Consider the following 18,112-nt stretch of genomic DNA (forward strand, 5'->3'; position numbering starts at 1 on the left):
TATCGGTGGCACTTGTAGCGAGTGTCTTATGTTACCCTCTCCATTATTATCTGTAGAAAATGTAGAAGCACACACAGGAAGCTGAAACATAGCGCGGGCTACACCACTGAATTTTCTATGTAGCCCTCCCCCCTCCCCCTCATCATTTTTACTGTGTGTACTTCCATCGTTGAAGGATATCCAGCAGCAGTAGACATTACAGCAGTGTGAAGGCTTTGTTCGATTCAATTAAATGCTCTTTTACATTGCGCACCGTATTTGATACACAAATATTTCACCCTTGATGTAGACATCCAGAAAGGTCTTCGCTGATTAAGAAATGAAGCTAGGAGAGTTGGTAGTAATTCACCATAGAGCAGCAGTACAGAAATCGTGCATAAATGACCAAATAGCTTTGTTTTTCCTTCTGTGCGAGCTTTCGCATGGTTTCTGTTTTTTGTTTTGAAGTGAAGCTTTCTGCGCATGGAAGATGCACTTACCCTTCTCCAAACATCACTTTAAGCCATCCCTTATGCCCTCGGCACCGTTTTCATGATACTGCATTTCTGTACAGAATCCCAAATAGCTGAGCACCTTGGCGTCAACTTGGACTTCTGTTCGAGGTTCTACCCGGGTTTTATCACGCGCCAATAAGCATAAACCAACAAATGTAATAACTCCTCGAAAGTTTCCCATAAAATGCTCCGGTACAGTTGGAATCTGGCAAAAAACTGCGCTGCTTTACCGTGCACAGCACATGTTACCTTTTTCATTATATTTCATTTTGTAGGTGCTCGTTTTAAGACACCCTTCAAACAGTAGAGAACTGCTTCTTGAATTATCATGGAACGATTCCTTCCTGATCTGCCTTTTCCAGTATCGATGTAGTTCTACGCTGTTCTTCTTCTCCATTGAATTAATCTAGATTTTACATTCTGTGGTTTTTTACCTGTCGTTTAATGCTGTTTCTTTTGGCATCGTTCTGTTCTGCATACTTACCGGTTAGGTTCCTTGTTTTTTGTCTTGGAAAGGCAACCCTCCTATATAAGGAATTAAATATCTATAGAGCTCTGCACCTTTGGTGGACTAATTTTCTCAATTGTTCTTCATATAGTATTTTACTTTGAGCTTTCTGTGCTTCGAGTGATGTCCAACCCATATCCCCTGTACTGCTTCATGAGTGTTTCTCCCGTGGGCACCTAGTGCTAATCTTCCAACAGCTCTCTGATTTGCGTCTAATCTCGGCTTAACTTCTCCCCTTAAGCACAGAATCACACTTCCGAAAGGAAGACCCGGTGCCATTATTCCTTTCTAAATGCATACATCTTAGTACCATATTTGTTGTACATCGATCCCAGTGAAAAAAACCATTGGAACCAATTGGGAATTCCAATTGGAACCATGTGGAACCAATTGGACAGCCAACTGGTTCCAGTTGGACGCAGGACTTCAATTGGTTGGGCCAATTGGATTACCCATTTGTTCCTGAGGTTCCAGTGGGATATCACCTCCCAAATGGATAGTCCAAATGGTTTTGCAGTTTCCAATTGGGCACACCAATTGTTTTGAAGCTCCTAGGAAACTGGTGTCATATATTTCATTTGTGCCACCCAATTTAAGTTTAGTAGCAGGGAGAAAAGGTTCTGTGAGAATTGAGTTTTTCTGAACAGTTTTTGCATTTTCAGAATTTGCCATATTCCCTTCATCTGGCTGGCAAAAAATCATCACATTTACATGTGAATTCCTGCAATAAATATATCTCACATGTCAGGTTTAGTGCTTTGTGTACCTGTATGATTATCATTTTTAATGTGATATAGATCTAATGTATTATCCATTACAAGCACACCATTTAAAACACACAGTTCAGCAAATCAGATGACATGTTGCACAACAAGAATGTCCAGCAACATCAGAAACAAGTGGGCATGAAAATAAGCCATTTTAATTTTGAAGTCACAATGTCAGCTCAAGTCCCTTCCTTGACACGTCTCAGAAACGGTCACGTCGAGAAGGTGCTGTCTGCCACTGCTGCTGCGGTGCGTGCTAGTTGGCATTCACTATTTGCTCCACAGCCACTGCGCTACTAGCTCATGTGTCCTTCGAGTCCACAGTTCTCACATGCAAAATTGTGCTCACTCTGCTGCAGTTAATACAGTCGACGCTTCATGCTCCATTCTGCAGCGGCACCTTAAACCAGACAATCCGGAGCATAAACTAACGTAAATCTAAACACAACCTATTTGGATCATCTATGCAGTACACTTTTCTTTGAGATTTGCAATAAAGTGTCTTAATAAGCATTCAACGCATTCAAAATTTATTGCAAGCTCAGGAAACTGTGCTAAATTTGATATAAACATCTGGCAACAAGAACTTTTGGTCAGTAATTTCTAAATATTTGCAACTATTTGTAAAGAAAACAAAATGCCTTTAATTTTTTACTGCAAAATAAGCAAAATATGATCCAAAGCTTAACATCACAATTTTTGTTTGTTTTCAGAAAATACTGGCCACCCTGGGACAATCTAAAAGTCTGGCAACATAAAAATAATAAATAAAGCTCGGTGTGTGCTTACAACCATTTTAATGTTTTGCAAAAAAAGGAAAAAAAACCACGATTGCCTATGACTACAATATTGGAGGTTACCTACAGAGTAAACCTACACCTTCTCCCTCACTTCAAATGTCAGGGGCACCACAAACTAAAGTCCCTAGATCAGCTTTGCTAAGTAGCGACAAGTCCCTCCTCTTCTAACGCCCTTTCCCCTGCGGCTCGCGTCGTCCGCCATGTTCTTCCCAACGCGCTCCGGCGGCGCAGTCGTATGCACTGGAACGGCGGACCTTGCAGAGCCGCGGCTTTGCTATAAGGGGCAGTAAAAAATGTAGCAAATGAGCTTGGTATGAGGAGAAGGGAGTCATGCCAGTAATGCACTCCGAATGTGATTTGCGTTGAGTTTTGTCGGAGACGGCGAGTGCGGTGAAACTGCAGTCGTAGTGCAGCGGCCAAGTTCGCGAGAGAACACGGACATGCGCGCAGCTTTATATATGGCGTATTATTTTAAATACTACCAACAGTCACTCGCACATAGTAGAATTCATAACTGCGCCTGGAGAGTCATGCCCGAGCGGTGCGAACTTTTGTACCTGATAAATAGTGTAATTGATCTTCCCTGTCCATTCTCGCTCACCCCTTGCCGAGTTCTCCCTTTTGCTTTTATTTCCGCCGGCCGCAGCTCGTTTGCGCAAGACATCAGGTAGGAATTGCCGCAACCGGAAGCATCTTTTTGTTTTTTATTGCAATGAAACTATTACCGCTACAGCACCTCTTATATGCTGCTGTTTCAACACAGCATCCCCACTACGTGGTTTTGAATAGTATGCCACAATGCACGATTACAGAAGCGTCACTCGCGCTCAGTCAAATTCACGTACTATCACGAAATAAAATTTGCCGTCGGTAGGGGAATCTGTTTCACGCTTTTCAAAAAGACTCTGATGCAGGGCCTTTCGAAGCGTGCATTGCACACAGATTTGTGCTACATGTGGCTCTAATTTGCATAAATCATAGTTCGAGGTGAACCTACAATATAACATAACCAGTATTGCCGAAGTTAGAGGTCAAAGAAAAACATGATGAAAAAATTCAAGGCTTCACAACCAGTTTATTTCACACAAATAAAAAGATGCACATTAAAATTTTGCTGGCTTCAGTCAGCTGGTTTCAGTGGAAACCAGAGTGTATTGCAAGTTTACATATTTGGCTGCTGTTCTTTCGTATGGCCACCTTGCGAAGAACTTGTGGGACTCATTCCTGCCACGGTATTCAATTAATCAAGAAAGGCCTGATGCATTATGTGCCTTGCTTCAGCAGCTGAGAAGCTGCATTAAATGCCAAATAGCTGTTTTTATACCCCTGTTTCACTTAATGTCCTTTCTTAAGTTTTTCTAAAAAAGCAAAGCTCATTTAGGGGCTTCAGTTTGGCCAACCTGGCTCAAGCTCTTACTGCAGTGCAGAAGCAGCACATGTAATTGTTAGGCAATGTTCCTGCTTGCAACATAATTATTTCACACAGCACACAAGGTGGTGAGGGTCACATCAATGTTTATTTTTTTTTAACAAATAAATACACCAAGAACAATTCTTTTGCTTAGAATACAGACCAAAACGACACCTCCAGTGGGCCAATTACACTGACCTGCTGCTTCCTGCTGGACAGTTTTTAATGTGCACAAGTCCTAGACACATTAATGTTAATACCTGCAACAAACATGAAATTAACTGCAGCTAGTAGTGCTATTCCATGCTGAAGAATTGTCCCAGTGCTGGGAGTTTCTTCTCAGTTTGGGTGCCTCACAAGGCCCGAATGGTTTGTGAAGCAACAGCTATCACGTTCCAAAGTAGAAAAAACAGTTCCCTATTGTCTTTCACTGCACTTTCGTCCTCAGCACCACACTTCACTACTTTCGCACAATGCCCTGCAGCAGTGGCTTAATGGTTATGGCACTTGGTTGCTGGCTCCATGATCGCAGATTTAATTTCAGCTGCAGCAGCTGCACTTTCATTGAGGCAAATGCAAGTGGTCAGTGTATTGTGTGACGTCGGTGTACACCGAACCCCAGGTGGTGAACGTTTTTCCAGTCTACATATATGGTGTCCCTCATAGCTTGAGTCGCTTCGTGACGTTGAACCCCACAAATCAGAAACCATCTGCACACTGCATGGCTTTGCTAACTTTGCAATACCACTCAAGTTTCATCCAGTGAACTTGCTGTTGCTACATCTAAGCAATGGACTCCGCTGCTTTTCGCATCCCGATGCTTTTGCTGCCACACCTGGCAGACTGCTTGTCGGCAGAAATACGGCCATTCTCTTTCCTTAATAACAAGTACACCCGTGAGTGCAGAAAACAATGGAGCAGCTTGTTTGGAACGTTGTGGCACACAGGTATGCTGGTAGGCACAACTTTAAGCACCGCCTTCTTCACAGCAATAATACGTGCGCGATTCTGAAGAAGTGCTTCTCTGTTGCTCAGAAAAAATGCTTCCATTGTTTTCAATAGCCTGAAAGCATCTTCTGTCAGGACAACTAGGGGCATACCCCAGTCAAAAAAAAACTATTGGAACGAATTGGACATTCCAGTTGGAACTAAATGGACATTCCCATTGCTTCCAATTGGATTTCCCAATTGGAACCAATTGGTTCCAGTTGTGTTTTTAGCCCCCGACCAATTGGATTTAACTGGACTAACCAATTGGACCCATTAGCCCAGGCAGTTATTTGACCCAGAAAATATTCACAAAATATGTTACGATCATTGAGAAAGGTAGCTAAACGTTTGAATAATATGCTCTAGGATCTTGGATGAATATTTCTACAGCTTAACACATTGTAACGTGCAAAAGGAAAACATTTATGAGGACTGCGGGGAGACACTCTGCCTAGTGCCAATCAACATTTTTCTACGGAATTTAAATTAAAATGCTTTTATGGAAATTAAACCCAACAGACACACGTGCATCACACGCAAGCAACACTGCACATTCAGGCACTAGTAGCATACATTAGCTCAATATGTACATCCAGAGAACACACTTCTGCTCTAACTTATATACCCAGTTCATGAGGCTCTCATGCTGGGGCCGGTGGCGCTTGCCCACTGAGCGCACATATTTAATTTAATTTGAGCTCCAGTGGTGGTGTAGGTGCAGTACAATTTATTAGGCTAAGCTGCTGATAGCTGCTATTGTAAGTACCATATTAGTTCTACCTTTTTCGTCAAACATGCAAACATTCATTGGATACATTGGGTGCAGTTCAGCGGACCAATTGGATGCAATGGGTAAGACCAATTGGGCTCACCAATTGGAAATCCAAATGGTCCAATTGGACAGTCCATGTGGACTATCGTATTGGAACACCATTCCAATTAGAACCAATCGGAACCCATTGGAAATCCAATTGGTTCCAATGGTTTTTTTTACTGGGCCCAGTCACAAAAAAACCATTGGAACGAATTGGACATTCAAGTTGGAACTAAATGGACATTCCCATTGCTTCCAATTGGATTTCCCAATTGGAACCAATTGGTTCCAGCTGTGTTTTTAGCCCCCAACCAATTGGATCTAACAGGACTAACCAATTGGACCCATTAGCCCAGGCAGTTATTTGACCCAGAAAATATTCACAAAATATGTTACGTTCATTGAGAAAGGTAGCTAAACGTTTGAATAATATGCTCTAGGATCTTGGATGAATATTTCTACAACTTAACACATTGTAATGTGCAAAAGAAACTGATTTATGAGGACTGCAGGGAGACACTCTGCCTAGTGCCAATCAACATTTTTCTACGGAATTGAAATTAACATGCTTTTATGGATATCAAAGGCAACAGACACATATACATCACACTCAAGCAACACTGCACATTCAGGCACTAGTAGCATACATTAGCTCAATATGTACATCCAGAGAACACACTTCTGCTCCAACTTATATACCCAATTTATTAGGCTCTCATGCTGGGGCCGGTGGCGCTTTCCCACTGAGCGCACATATTTAATTTAATTTCAGCTCCAGTGGTGGTGTAGGTGATGAGTACAATTTATTAGGCTAAGCTGCTGATAGCTCTTATTGTAAGTACCATATTAGTTCTACCTTTTTGACAAACATGCAAACATTCATTGGATAAATTGGGTGCAGTTCGGCTGACCAACTGGATGCAATGGGTAAGACCAATTGGGCTCACCAATTGGAATACCAAATTGTCTAATTGCATAGTCCATTTGGACCATCCAATTGGAACACCATTCCAATTGGAACCAATTAGAAACTGAACTCGTCCAATTGGAACCCATTGGAAATCCAATTGGTTCCAATGGTTTTTTTTACTGGGATGCCATCTGGTCTCCTGTGTAGTAAGGCTTTCTTTTTTGTTCTGGATGTCATGAAACCAAACCACTTTTCCATTTGGTCAACAAACCAAGCAGTTGTGACTGCTGTCTCATCTAAGTGCCCCATTTCCACATGATACCGGAGCGCTGCAGCAGTACCATGATGGAAGAAGGTGTATGCTGGCGCCACTTTCATCTTGTCAAAGTGGCCTGGACTGATGCATGCTTTTTTGAGTCTTGGCGCTGCTTTAAAATCAGCCCCTGATTCAAGCTCTATCAGCTCTTCTATGGGTTTGCGACATACTTCATTTGTAGGAAGTTTGTTGGCCTCAACAATTTCATCTGGTAGATATATGTTCTGGCCTCTTGTGAGATGATTCTCAAGTTTTTCAGCAGATGAGGCACATCTGCCATGAAATACAGGCGCCGTGCAGTATCCTGCGGATGATTTATATAACACTTCCGCTGAGTGCATTTGCCCACTGAAAGGCAAAACCGCCATAGTGCCTGGTTGCAGGGTCCATGTCGCCAACAATGGCATGCACTTTTATGCAGATGTTTTCACATGCTGCTATCACAGCTTCAATCTTCATTTTGATGGTAGGAGCATGAAAGCTGTTTTCAGTAAATTCATATGCGACTGTCTGCTTCCATCGTGTTGACAGCCCTCCAAGCATCATTACAAGGCCATGTGTTGCCACACAGTCTTCAGGAACTGTACCATTCGCAAATGGAACTGATGGCGCACCGATGATCCGGCCGGTCAATGGGTCGAAATCCAGACAGACCTTTGGTGATTTGGAGCTCATCAATCATGAGTACGGCATGCCTCTCTTCCTCAGAAAGAAGACCGATCTGAAAAGTAACAATAGGAAGAATGTCTAGAAAGCCACTCACTGAACAAAGAAAGGGTACTAGAACCCATATACACATTTTCTGCGCATGGCTACAATAAAAGACTACTTTTAAATAATGACGGAAGCCAGCAGTCATCGAAACCAAGGAGCATAGGGGATGTTCTTTTTTTGGAATTGGTGGTGTTCATCAAAGGGAGGTCAATAAAATGGTTATTTTTTAAATATCACTGATTACAAAGCAAAAGAAAAAAACACGTTGCCAGTGTGATCTGAACCCACAATCTTCGAATTCCACGTCCAGTGCTCTGCCAACTGGGCTACGGCAATGGCTGTCTAATCTTCTGCTTTCGGGGGAATTCATGTGTAGTGGCGGAAGTAGTACGCTTAGTATGACTGGTTTGGATCCCACCAGTGGCATGTGCTTGTTTTTTATTCTGGTTTGTAATCAATTATCTTTTCAAAAATAAAAAAGTAATCACCTTATTGACCTTCCATTGATGAACATCACAAATTATTAAAAAATATATATCCCACTATGCTCCTTCGTTTTGGTAACTGTTGGCTTCCATCATAAATGTGATAACAAGCCCCTCTTTTTCGTCCCCTAATCTACTTTCATATAAGGTATACATACACCTTTGAGCTAGTGAACATTCTCTGTAAACAATTTTTTTTTGTTTGCCAACCTTTATTTTCAGCAGGTCCATCATTTCCACAAGGATCCCAGGCTTGAATTTGAAGCTTTCGATCCTTCGTTGTAAAGTCCGTTCTGTGGGAAGCGGGCTGGCCAGTTCCCGTACAACATCGTAGCCCCGCGATCCACAAGCCAACCTCAGTTTCAATGCCTTCACCACAGTATCGTTGCTCCATGTTGAGCCTTGCATCGTGCTCATCTGGAGGCTTCGAAGCTGGTCTTGATTGAAGTATTTGCTGATGCCTGCATGTCTACAGGACAATAATTGGGAATATAAGGCACAGCAAAGTCGGAGGTGTATCTATACAGATGGATGCTCAAAGAGGGCTTGAAACAAAAATCGCATGACCTGCACTGGCAATTTTCACCATCAGCTTCCATCACTGCCATTTGAGATCAAATGTGAATGTACAAAATAATAAAAACATTCTGCTTTTAGTGTGACAGCACTACTAGGCACATTTTCTGATTTTGGGCTTTATGAGGCGGCCCACCTTCCCACTGGGTTGTGGGCAACCTGCTAGGTGTGCACACGTGTCATGACTTCACCTAGGCGAAGTCCTTCAAAGTAAAAGTGCTTTCAGGGCAAACAACTTTAGGTCTAGGGCTAAGTCAAATGCCTTCAGCGCATATGGACCTTAGGTGCCCACAGTAACTAGTGCTACTGCATGATATTCCACCTTAGCCTTGCTAACCTGCCTGCTCATTTATTATTCAACACTGTACACGCATTAAATAGACAGCAAAGCTTTGTTTCGACACCAGAGTAGAATGGATAACAGGCATTTATATGGACAACTCACTTCGAACAGATATGAAATAATCAAGGCAGCTGTAAAAATTACCACATATGAATTTTCACTTCTTTAAGTACAGACCTGAGTGTATCAGTGAAGGTTTTCCATGCAGGAGACATGCTGTGGTATTAAAGGACTATAGACGCCTAATTTTGGTAGCATGCTTCCTGCAAATCATGGGTTATATATTAGAATAGATGGAACATCGTGTGGTGTTCACCTACGACCATTAAATAATTTATAGCCGAATTTTTACTCTGATGTTATTTTGGTTTTATGAACCGAACGATGGCTGTGACGTGTAGTTGACCTTTAGGTTGAGTGAGGTACGAAAAAACCTGCGATATAAACACTGCTACATAATTTCAATTCCCTACAACACTCATACCAGCTTGCTTCAGGAGCTGGAATGACAACAAATGATATGTCAGCAATATATTCCTGCTTTTTTGTGCCTTATGTGATCTAAAGGTCAACTACATGCCACAGCCATCGTTCAGCAAGATGAAACCGCAACAGCATCAACAAGGAATTCAATCAAATTATTTATCGGCCGTATGCAAATGTTACACTGTGATTCGTGTATACGAATGTCTGATGCATCATTTGAAAGAAGAAAACATGCAAGGAAAACTTTTGTATTCCTTTAGCAATCTCCTTCCTTTTTTGTGTACTGATATTAATGTCTCCATTGGAATGATATTACCTTTCACAAGTTTCTGGTTCTGTCTTTCCAGTGTTCTTGCTCGCTTTTGACATCCAGCAAGCTTTCTTTTCAAGGTCTCCATCTCCTTCTGCACACTTTCAACCTGAGGGTCAGCATCATCTGACAACAGCCATTAATGCTTTAAAGCCCAACATTTCACACGAATGACAACTGAACATTCTTCTTCAATATTACCTCATTTGAAATCTTTCACATCTGTTCTGAGAATAGCTCCTCTGAACTTCATAACGTAGAAAGAGACGGCACGTCTCACTTTTTTATTAAGAAACATGAATGAGGAAGGTTGGCCAACTATTACAGAGTGGTAATAAATTTGAGCAGCAAATGAATGTTAAAATACAACATTGTACAGCTATAAATATATTATTCCTGTCACATCAAAAGAGGGTAAAAAGGAAGCTGAATATTGTGATCAACACAGTACAGCATTGGCTTCTGAGCGTGACTGGAACAAAAAAAAACACCCCAGTAGTATCGTCTTATTGTACAGTTGCGAATTTACCCAATTTTTAGTGCCATATTATTGCTTCGTTATACACTGACAATTACAATGGAAGTTGTCAGCTCATGGAGCAATGTGAAATCCTGGGTGTCAAAGGGTTATATTTCATGTAAATTCAAAGATCATTATGTAAAAAGACAAACATTACTTGCAACACATTGCTGTGGAATTGATATTTGAGTGGGTCCTGTGAAGGTCATTAAATGTTTTTCATATTGATGCACAGACAGCTTGACTGCATGAGCCACATGGCAAGGGCTCTACATTGCAGATTTAATTTTAACAAAACTCATCAACACTAACCAAGTGTGCAGGAACAAATAGCCATGGACGCCATTGTTGTGCTGCCAGGGGCATCCATACGTCGCCTCTTGCTTGGTGGCTGACTGATGCAGTTCTGCACGCATGCACCAGCGCTAGGCATCTCTTCTTCTCTACCATCACATGCCTGCTTGTCACTAGGTCCCGTGTGAATGTCAGTTTCTGCAAAGTAGAAATAAATTGCAGCCATTTGGGGTTAGCAGTTGTGGTGGTAGAATAGAGCTGGTTTCTGTGAAGAAAATAGCACTATGCAGTTATCTTACGCTGCAAAGCAGGCACATCCACTACTGATAACTGAGAAGAATGGCCGACCGAGGAAAATGCGCTTACTCATGGCAGGTTTCTTCTGGAATTTCAGAAGAGAACAGCTGACTGTATCTGCAAATAGTAGCAAGTTATGACTCTTCTACCCATTGCTGAGTCTTCCCATGTGAGGAAATGCACACTAAATGTAATAAGTATGTACCTTGCATTTGTGACGAAGACTTCTCGACTGTAAATGTTGCGTTTTCAGATGTACAGATCAGTACTGTCTTCCTGGGATGCTCAATTATAACACGCTGCACAGCCAGGGCATAAATGCTTGAATTCTCAAAGCCACATGGAGCCTCCTGTGATGTGTTTCCCTCTATACAAAAGAAAAAAACATGTCATCACCAAGGCTGTCTCTTCATGTATGCAGAAGCTAGTGTTATAACTTTGGAAAAAGCACACAACACGATACGGTGAAAGATTTAGAGTGCCAGATTTAAACTCTCCGCCCTGGTCAATAGTGTCTTTCTGCTGAAGACCAGTAATGACAGCTAATTATAAACCAGTGCAAGACCGATATTCTTTGCTGTTTTCTAGTGAATTCAAGTTCAACAAACATTATTTTCAATACAAAACCCCCTGTATAGCATGAAGTTGATACTGACATAAAGAATGGCATACCTTCTGAGCATGACTGCAGGGAAGGTAGAACATATGATGGAGGTTCAGGAGCACGCTCAGCTGTAGAGCCTAGCTCAGAACAGCTGGGAATGTTTTCCAGTGCTACAAGGAAAGGCAAAATGCACTTCTAAGTTTGGGCATTCACATAAAACTATAGACTCATTAAGGAATGAAGCATTGAACTAAAAGTGTTTTGACGGGACACTGATAATGCACAGCTCTCTCACCTGATGCATTTGGCACGCCTTCAGCAGATGGCCCTGAAGAACAAGCAGCAGGAATAGCTGTGTGTCGGCAACAAACAGTGCAGTCTAGTTTAGGTCTTATGTAATGTTGGCCTTAGTCAATAAGGTAATGCAGAAGTCAGAATAAAAAAATGAAGAAATTCGGTAACATGCTAGGTGTCATTTTTCAAAACGCTTAACAATGAGGCCCCACTTACCCGAGGCGTGGACAGTACCACGAGGATGTGGTGGTTTGCAGGGCAGCTTTGCTGGCCGGTGAGAGAATATTGATGGGACAGCAGTGCATTTCAGTTTCTTTATGCCAAGCTTCCTCAGAATTATGGGCTCGAATTGGTCTTCAGTATAATGGAGCTGTAAAGAAGGGCAGTCGTATTAGTAATATATATGAAAATGAAAAATACAAAAACCCAGCTGTGCAGGTGAACACACTGAAGTCCCTTGATGGGTTTCTAGGACAGATTGGGAAGCTGATGTCTGCGGGTGGCTGGTAGGCACGAAATAATTACGGTGCTGCCTTTCGGATTATTTGTATGGCGGGAATATAATGAAAGGAATATTATGGGCAGTGGACGCTGAGACTGGCCATTGGTTTCGCACAGCAATAAAATTCCTTTGCGCCCGCGTCACACAAACTTTTGGCACGTAGAGCACTTGCGCAGCTAACACTCCAATAATTCACACATGCTATGCGCGAGAGCGAACACATGTAAATTCATCTAATTGGAGCGCAAGTTATGTACACACCGCCAATTTTTTAGCAGTATCGCGCAACCGTCGACCAGCCGACGGCGCAGAGCGCGAATCAAGCGAGAATAAGCGCATTAGTTTCAGATGAACAGATTCTCGCTCATTTTGCCGCTCTGCGCCGTCATCAGGCGCTGACAAGCAGGCTGGTTGACAGTCGCGCTATACTGTTAAAGAATTGGCTGGGCGTACAGCAGAACACTTCGCAAGAGGCAACGGTTTCAGTGCGCATTACTGAGCTAAAAGGTTTTGGCTACTTAATCTCAATGGACCAGCTGCAGTGGGTGCCGGAGTGGGGCTGTAGGCTGAAATACGCGTGCATACTTGCACTGACATGCATGTTTACGAAATGACAAAGGTGGACAGCAGCGCATAATCAAACAATCGGCAAACACAGTGCGAGCTGGGAGCTTTACCAATTCTTACACACCAGCCGAAGTTTGCTACTAGAGCATCGAATCTCAACGATAGAAAGCCGGAATTGAACTTACCTCACATAGCTTGCTTGACTTCGTCGGCTTGAAATTTTTTATTTATTTATTTATTCAAAATACCTTACAGGGCCCAGAAGGGCATTGAGTAAGGGGGCAAAAACAATAGATTAAGCAAGTAGGAAGAATAAATTAAAAACAACGCGTGATACAATGCAAAAATTAAACACAATTATAAATATACAGGGCAAAACGTAACTAAAAGACATACATCACCGCGAGCAACAAAAATTAAATTAGTAGCAAGAATGCATCGCATGTGCCCAATACACATGAAAAGAAAAAGCAGTAGCCATAAAAAACATGCAAATGGTTGAAATTGCACAAGAAACCAAAACTTTGTAAAATACCAACGAGAAGAAAAGGGAACCAAGGAAACAGAACAACCTGAAACAAGACACTATGTCGTTAAAGAAAATGTTTGTGCAGCTGGTCTTGAAATGATTCGTGGTTGCCGATAGATGCGATACAGTTGGGAAGATCATTCCAAAGAATAATGGCACGTGGAAGTGCAGATGAATTGAATGCTAAGGTTCTTCCGTAAATGCGTTTAATGCTATACTGATTATGTAGGCGGCGTGAAATGCGTGAAGGCTCTTCGAGGGGCAAGGGAGATGGCCTGGTGCTATGACGATATTTATGAAGTAAGCATAAAAGAGCGATGGAGCGACGAATATGTAATGGTTCGAGGGAGATATCAAGTTTAATCTTAGTGATACTGGACTGGGGGTGGTACTTTTGTGTGATGAAATGAGCGGCTCTATTTTGTACGGATTCAAGCATGTTGATCAGGTAATTTTGATAAGGGGACCACATAGGTGAGGCAAATTCTAGTTGAGGACGCACGATTGTTAAGTAAGCGACTTTTCTCACGTTATTAGGGGCGTTTCGCAAGTTCCGGCGCAGGTACCCAAATGATCTTGAAGCTTTGGCACAGATGGATTGAATGTGTGTGGCCCATGAAAGATTATCCGTGAGGTGAATTCCTAGATACTTATAAGATGATGCCCGAGACACTGCGGTACCTTCAATGGAGTACGAGAAATTAGAATTAGTACGCTTGCGGGTGAAAGAGATTACCTTGCATTTCGATGAGTTGAGCATCATTTGCCATTTACTACACCAATTTGAAATTAAGTTCAGGTCAGTTTGGAGGGCAAGGTGATCATGCATAGAATTAATGGGCCGGTAAATGATGCAGTCGTCAGCAAAGAGTCATATAGAAGAAGATATGTCTGTTGGCAAGTCGTTAATGTATATTAGAAACAATAAGGGACCAAGAACACTGCCTTGGGGTACGCCAGACTCTACATCACTGAGTGGGGAGATGAAATTGTTAACTGTAGTGAACTGCTGGCGAAATGAAAGTTACGTAGCCATGACAATGTTAAAGAATCTAGGCACAGAGCAGACAATTTTGAGAACAAGCGGGAATGTGCAACACGGTCGAAGGCTTTAGCAAAATCTAAAAAGATACAGTCAGTTTGAAGGTTAGCATCCATGTTGAAATGCAAGTCAGTCGTAAATTCTAGCAGTTGGGTGTCACAAGAAAAACCTTTCCGGAAGCCGTGCTGATTAGGAAAAAAGAAAGAATTAAGTTCCAGATGGCAGTAAATGTGGGAAGCGATAACATGCTCGAGTAATTTACAGCAAATGCAGGTTAGAGAAATGGGGCGGTAGTTTTCCGGTGAATTTCTGTTTCCACTTTTGAACACCGGAACGATCTTAGCAATTTTCCAATCTGTAGGAAGTAAACCGGATGATAATGATTGCTGATAGATGAGGCATAGAATTTCACTGGAGATCGATACGGTGTTTTTCAATATTTTAGAATTTATGTTGTCAACACCTGCTGATGAGGAAACCTTAAGATTTGCAATGAGACGAGCGATACCTTCAGTGTTAATGGTAATAGGGGCCATGAATTGGTAATCATGATCAGGAACAATAGGTATGTTGGAATGATCTTCCCGAGTGAACACTGACGCAAAGTATTTGTTAAATGCTTGGGGACATTCACTCTCCGAAAGCTGCACGTGATCGTCGTTGCATAATGGAAATTGGTTGTTAGTACTGTCGGGAGATATCTCGCGCCAGAACTTTTTGGGATTAGGTTTTAGGAGGGCGGGTAGGTCATGGGAAAAATATTTTTTCTTTGATGCCCGGAGGGCCGAACAGTAAGATTTCAGACAATCGTTGTATTTTTTCCAAGCATCCGATGTAGATACCAACCGAGCCTTTCTGTACAAACGCTTTATTTTGTTTCGATGACGACGAAGAGACCTAGTGAACCATGGATTAGATTTGTCGTTTGAAATTGAAACCAAGGGAACATATTTGTAAACTAGATTGGACATCATGATCTTATAAAGTACCCAGTTCTGATCGACATACCTGTCCGCAAATGAGGGCAAGAACGTTTGAATAAAAAAATCGTTAAGTGCAATATTCATATCTCTATAATTAGCTCTATTGTAATCGCGAATTTTCCTGGATGTAAGACCTTGAAACGCTAATGGGACATTAAGTCGTAGATGAATGAGCTTATGGTCACTAAAACCGTCAAGGAGCAATACTTCGTTAATCGTTTCGGGCGCATTGCAGAAAGCTAAATCTAAAATGTTTGAACCGCGAGTAGGTTGGTTAATCACCTGAAAGAAATTAAAATCTAACATAATGTTGATAAGTTCTGTTGAGGCGCGGCAAGATGACGACAAATGTGACCAATCTATCTGCGGAAAATTGAAGTCACCAACCAGGTAAATGAGTTCAGTTGGGCATATTTGCATAGCTGAAGTAATACTGCTATGGAGTTTAGAAACGAATGAATGATCTGAATCAGGCGGACGGTAGCAAACACCAACCAGTACCTTCACCGATTTTTCTCCCAATCCTGTGGAGCCACGCTTTCTGTCGCGCAATGTCGTTTTTTGCAAGCGGCACTGAAAACAATGCCAGCGCTTTTCCTGACTGGGTTGAGCACCCGAAGGCGCAACAACCCGGCATTTCGGCTGCTGCTCAGGCACAAAAATTTGCCCGAAAAACTCAAGTTACTTCCAGCGCACAGCGAAAGTTACTTCCAGCACACAGCGACAAATATAAAAAAGTCACCTCTGCTGAATGTCCGTCGCCAGCACAACTATACGAGTAGCGTGCAAGCGCCGTCAAACTATGCAGCCGGACGACTTAGGAAGAACATGGCGGAACGGAACCAGTTCCCAACCGGAAGTGGGCACTGTCCAATCGTGTGCGTCGGCGGCGCCGCAAACGTTTTCGGTACTTAGCTTTTTTTAGAAAAGCTCATACAGGGACTTTACCACAAACTAGACGAGGAGACTGCCTCTTTTGACCTCACAACAACAAACCAGAGTTTGGTAATCTTCGTGGCTATCTGCTAACAGTAGAATATCATGGAGAGGTTGCTCAAGAACCTGTTCGCTTAATCTGTGCGCCAGATTATAACCTAGATTACTTTCTTGTAGCATTCTTTCCATATTATTTGCATAAAGCATAATCATTAGCAATGATGGAGCACAACCTTGCCTTAATTATTTACGTACCTCAACAGTTGTTCTTTTATCCCTTTCCCTATATTTCCCTATATTATCTCGCTGTATTTCTTGCAGGAAATCAGCTGCCTCGTTACTGATACCTTCATTTTTTAACACGTTTCAGCGGAGTTCTCTGCTCACATTGTCGTATGCACTGCTTATGTCCAAAAAGGCTGACTACACAGGTCTGTTTTCTGTCTTAGCTATATCTATGCCTTCGGTAAGCAGGAACAGCAGGCTATCATACAAGCGCCTTTTCCTTCTGAACCTGTTCTGAGGTTCTCCAAGTATCTTATGTACCGTATTTACCCAATTCCAACGCGCCCCCGATTCCAACGCGCACCCAATTTACGGCACCAAAAAAAAAAAAAATTTCAAGCCCCGATTCTAACGCGCGCCCGATATTGGTAATGAAAAAAAAAAAAAAAACTACAAGCCCCGCTTCTAACGTGCATGTGACTTCCACGAATGAAAATAATTTGCAACCGTTTTTATATTTTAAGGGGAGATGCGGGTGAAAAAACCGCGATTTTTTTCGATAAAGTCGATTTTGTATTTTCTTGCGTTTTGTATTCCCCCAAGCCTCTTCTTTTATGTGTAAAAAAATCAAAGCCAATAATCAATGGGAAGTTAGTAAAAAATACTATTAAAGCACTCGCGGTGGCTCACGAAAGTGCGAATTTGACCGAATTTCGGGAACGCGGCATTTCGCTCCACGGCGTCGCCCGCTCTTGAATATTCGCGGGGAAGTAGGCCTACCCATCGTCTACGACATGGTCTACGAGAAGCCACTTCGGCAGTGGCGCATTCTTGATAAAAATACGAAAAAAAAGATCGTTTCCCGCCCGAGTCGAGCGTCGCGACTGGCCCTTCAAATCACGTGGTACGATCGGAGCCGTTCCATTGGCTACGAGCATTCCACCGCACGGTCGGGCGCAGACGCTCTTTCTTCGTTCTGCCGCCACCGAGACGTGAACCAACGCTTCTGCCCGGGTTTTTCTCCTATCTCCGCTATGGATGTGACTGAGAAACGAGATTTTCGCTCACGCAATTTCCTGACAAAGCATCAGTATAAAGGAAGACGCCCCAAGCGCAAGCGGAGAGCTCCGGTTACGGGAGGTTCGTCTGCTGCTAGGCGTTAACTGCGGCAACGGCGATGCTTCTTGCGGAGCATCCATGACTTCGTCAGTGCGTCTGAGCGAAAGATAAAGATCTTCGACTGTAAAAACGGGCGCGGGAGCGCTGTTATCTGTGAGATCGGCATGATGCACGACCTCGTCAGCGGCGCGGCGTGCCCCGCCTGCGGACGATGTAATCTCTGTCAGAGAGTCGGCCGCAAAACAGAAAGGAGTCTCATCGTTTTTGGAACTTTAC

General features: G+C 42.6%; 2 pseudogenes; one reads left to right on the forward strand and one right to left on the reverse strand.

The window, feature by feature from the left end:
- Positions 1 to 2,527, forward strand: part of LOC149356170 (calsyntenin-1-like) — a 63,367-nt pseudogene extending 60,840 nt beyond the window's left edge.
- Positions 2,528 to 7,325: 4,798 nt separating this feature from the next.
- Positions 7,326 to 16,193, reverse strand: LOC149356172 (uncharacterized; annotated as a pseudogene).
- Positions 16,194 to 18,112: the final 1,919 nt, after the last annotated feature.

This window comes from Amblyomma mixtum, chromosome 3 (assembly GCF_055824585.1).
Source record: "Amblyomma mixtum isolate Tamu chromosome 3, ASM5582458v1, whole genome shotgun sequence".
In the NCBI taxonomy this organism is placed as follows: domain Eukaryota; kingdom Metazoa; phylum Arthropoda; class Arachnida; order Ixodida; family Ixodidae; genus Amblyomma; species Amblyomma mixtum.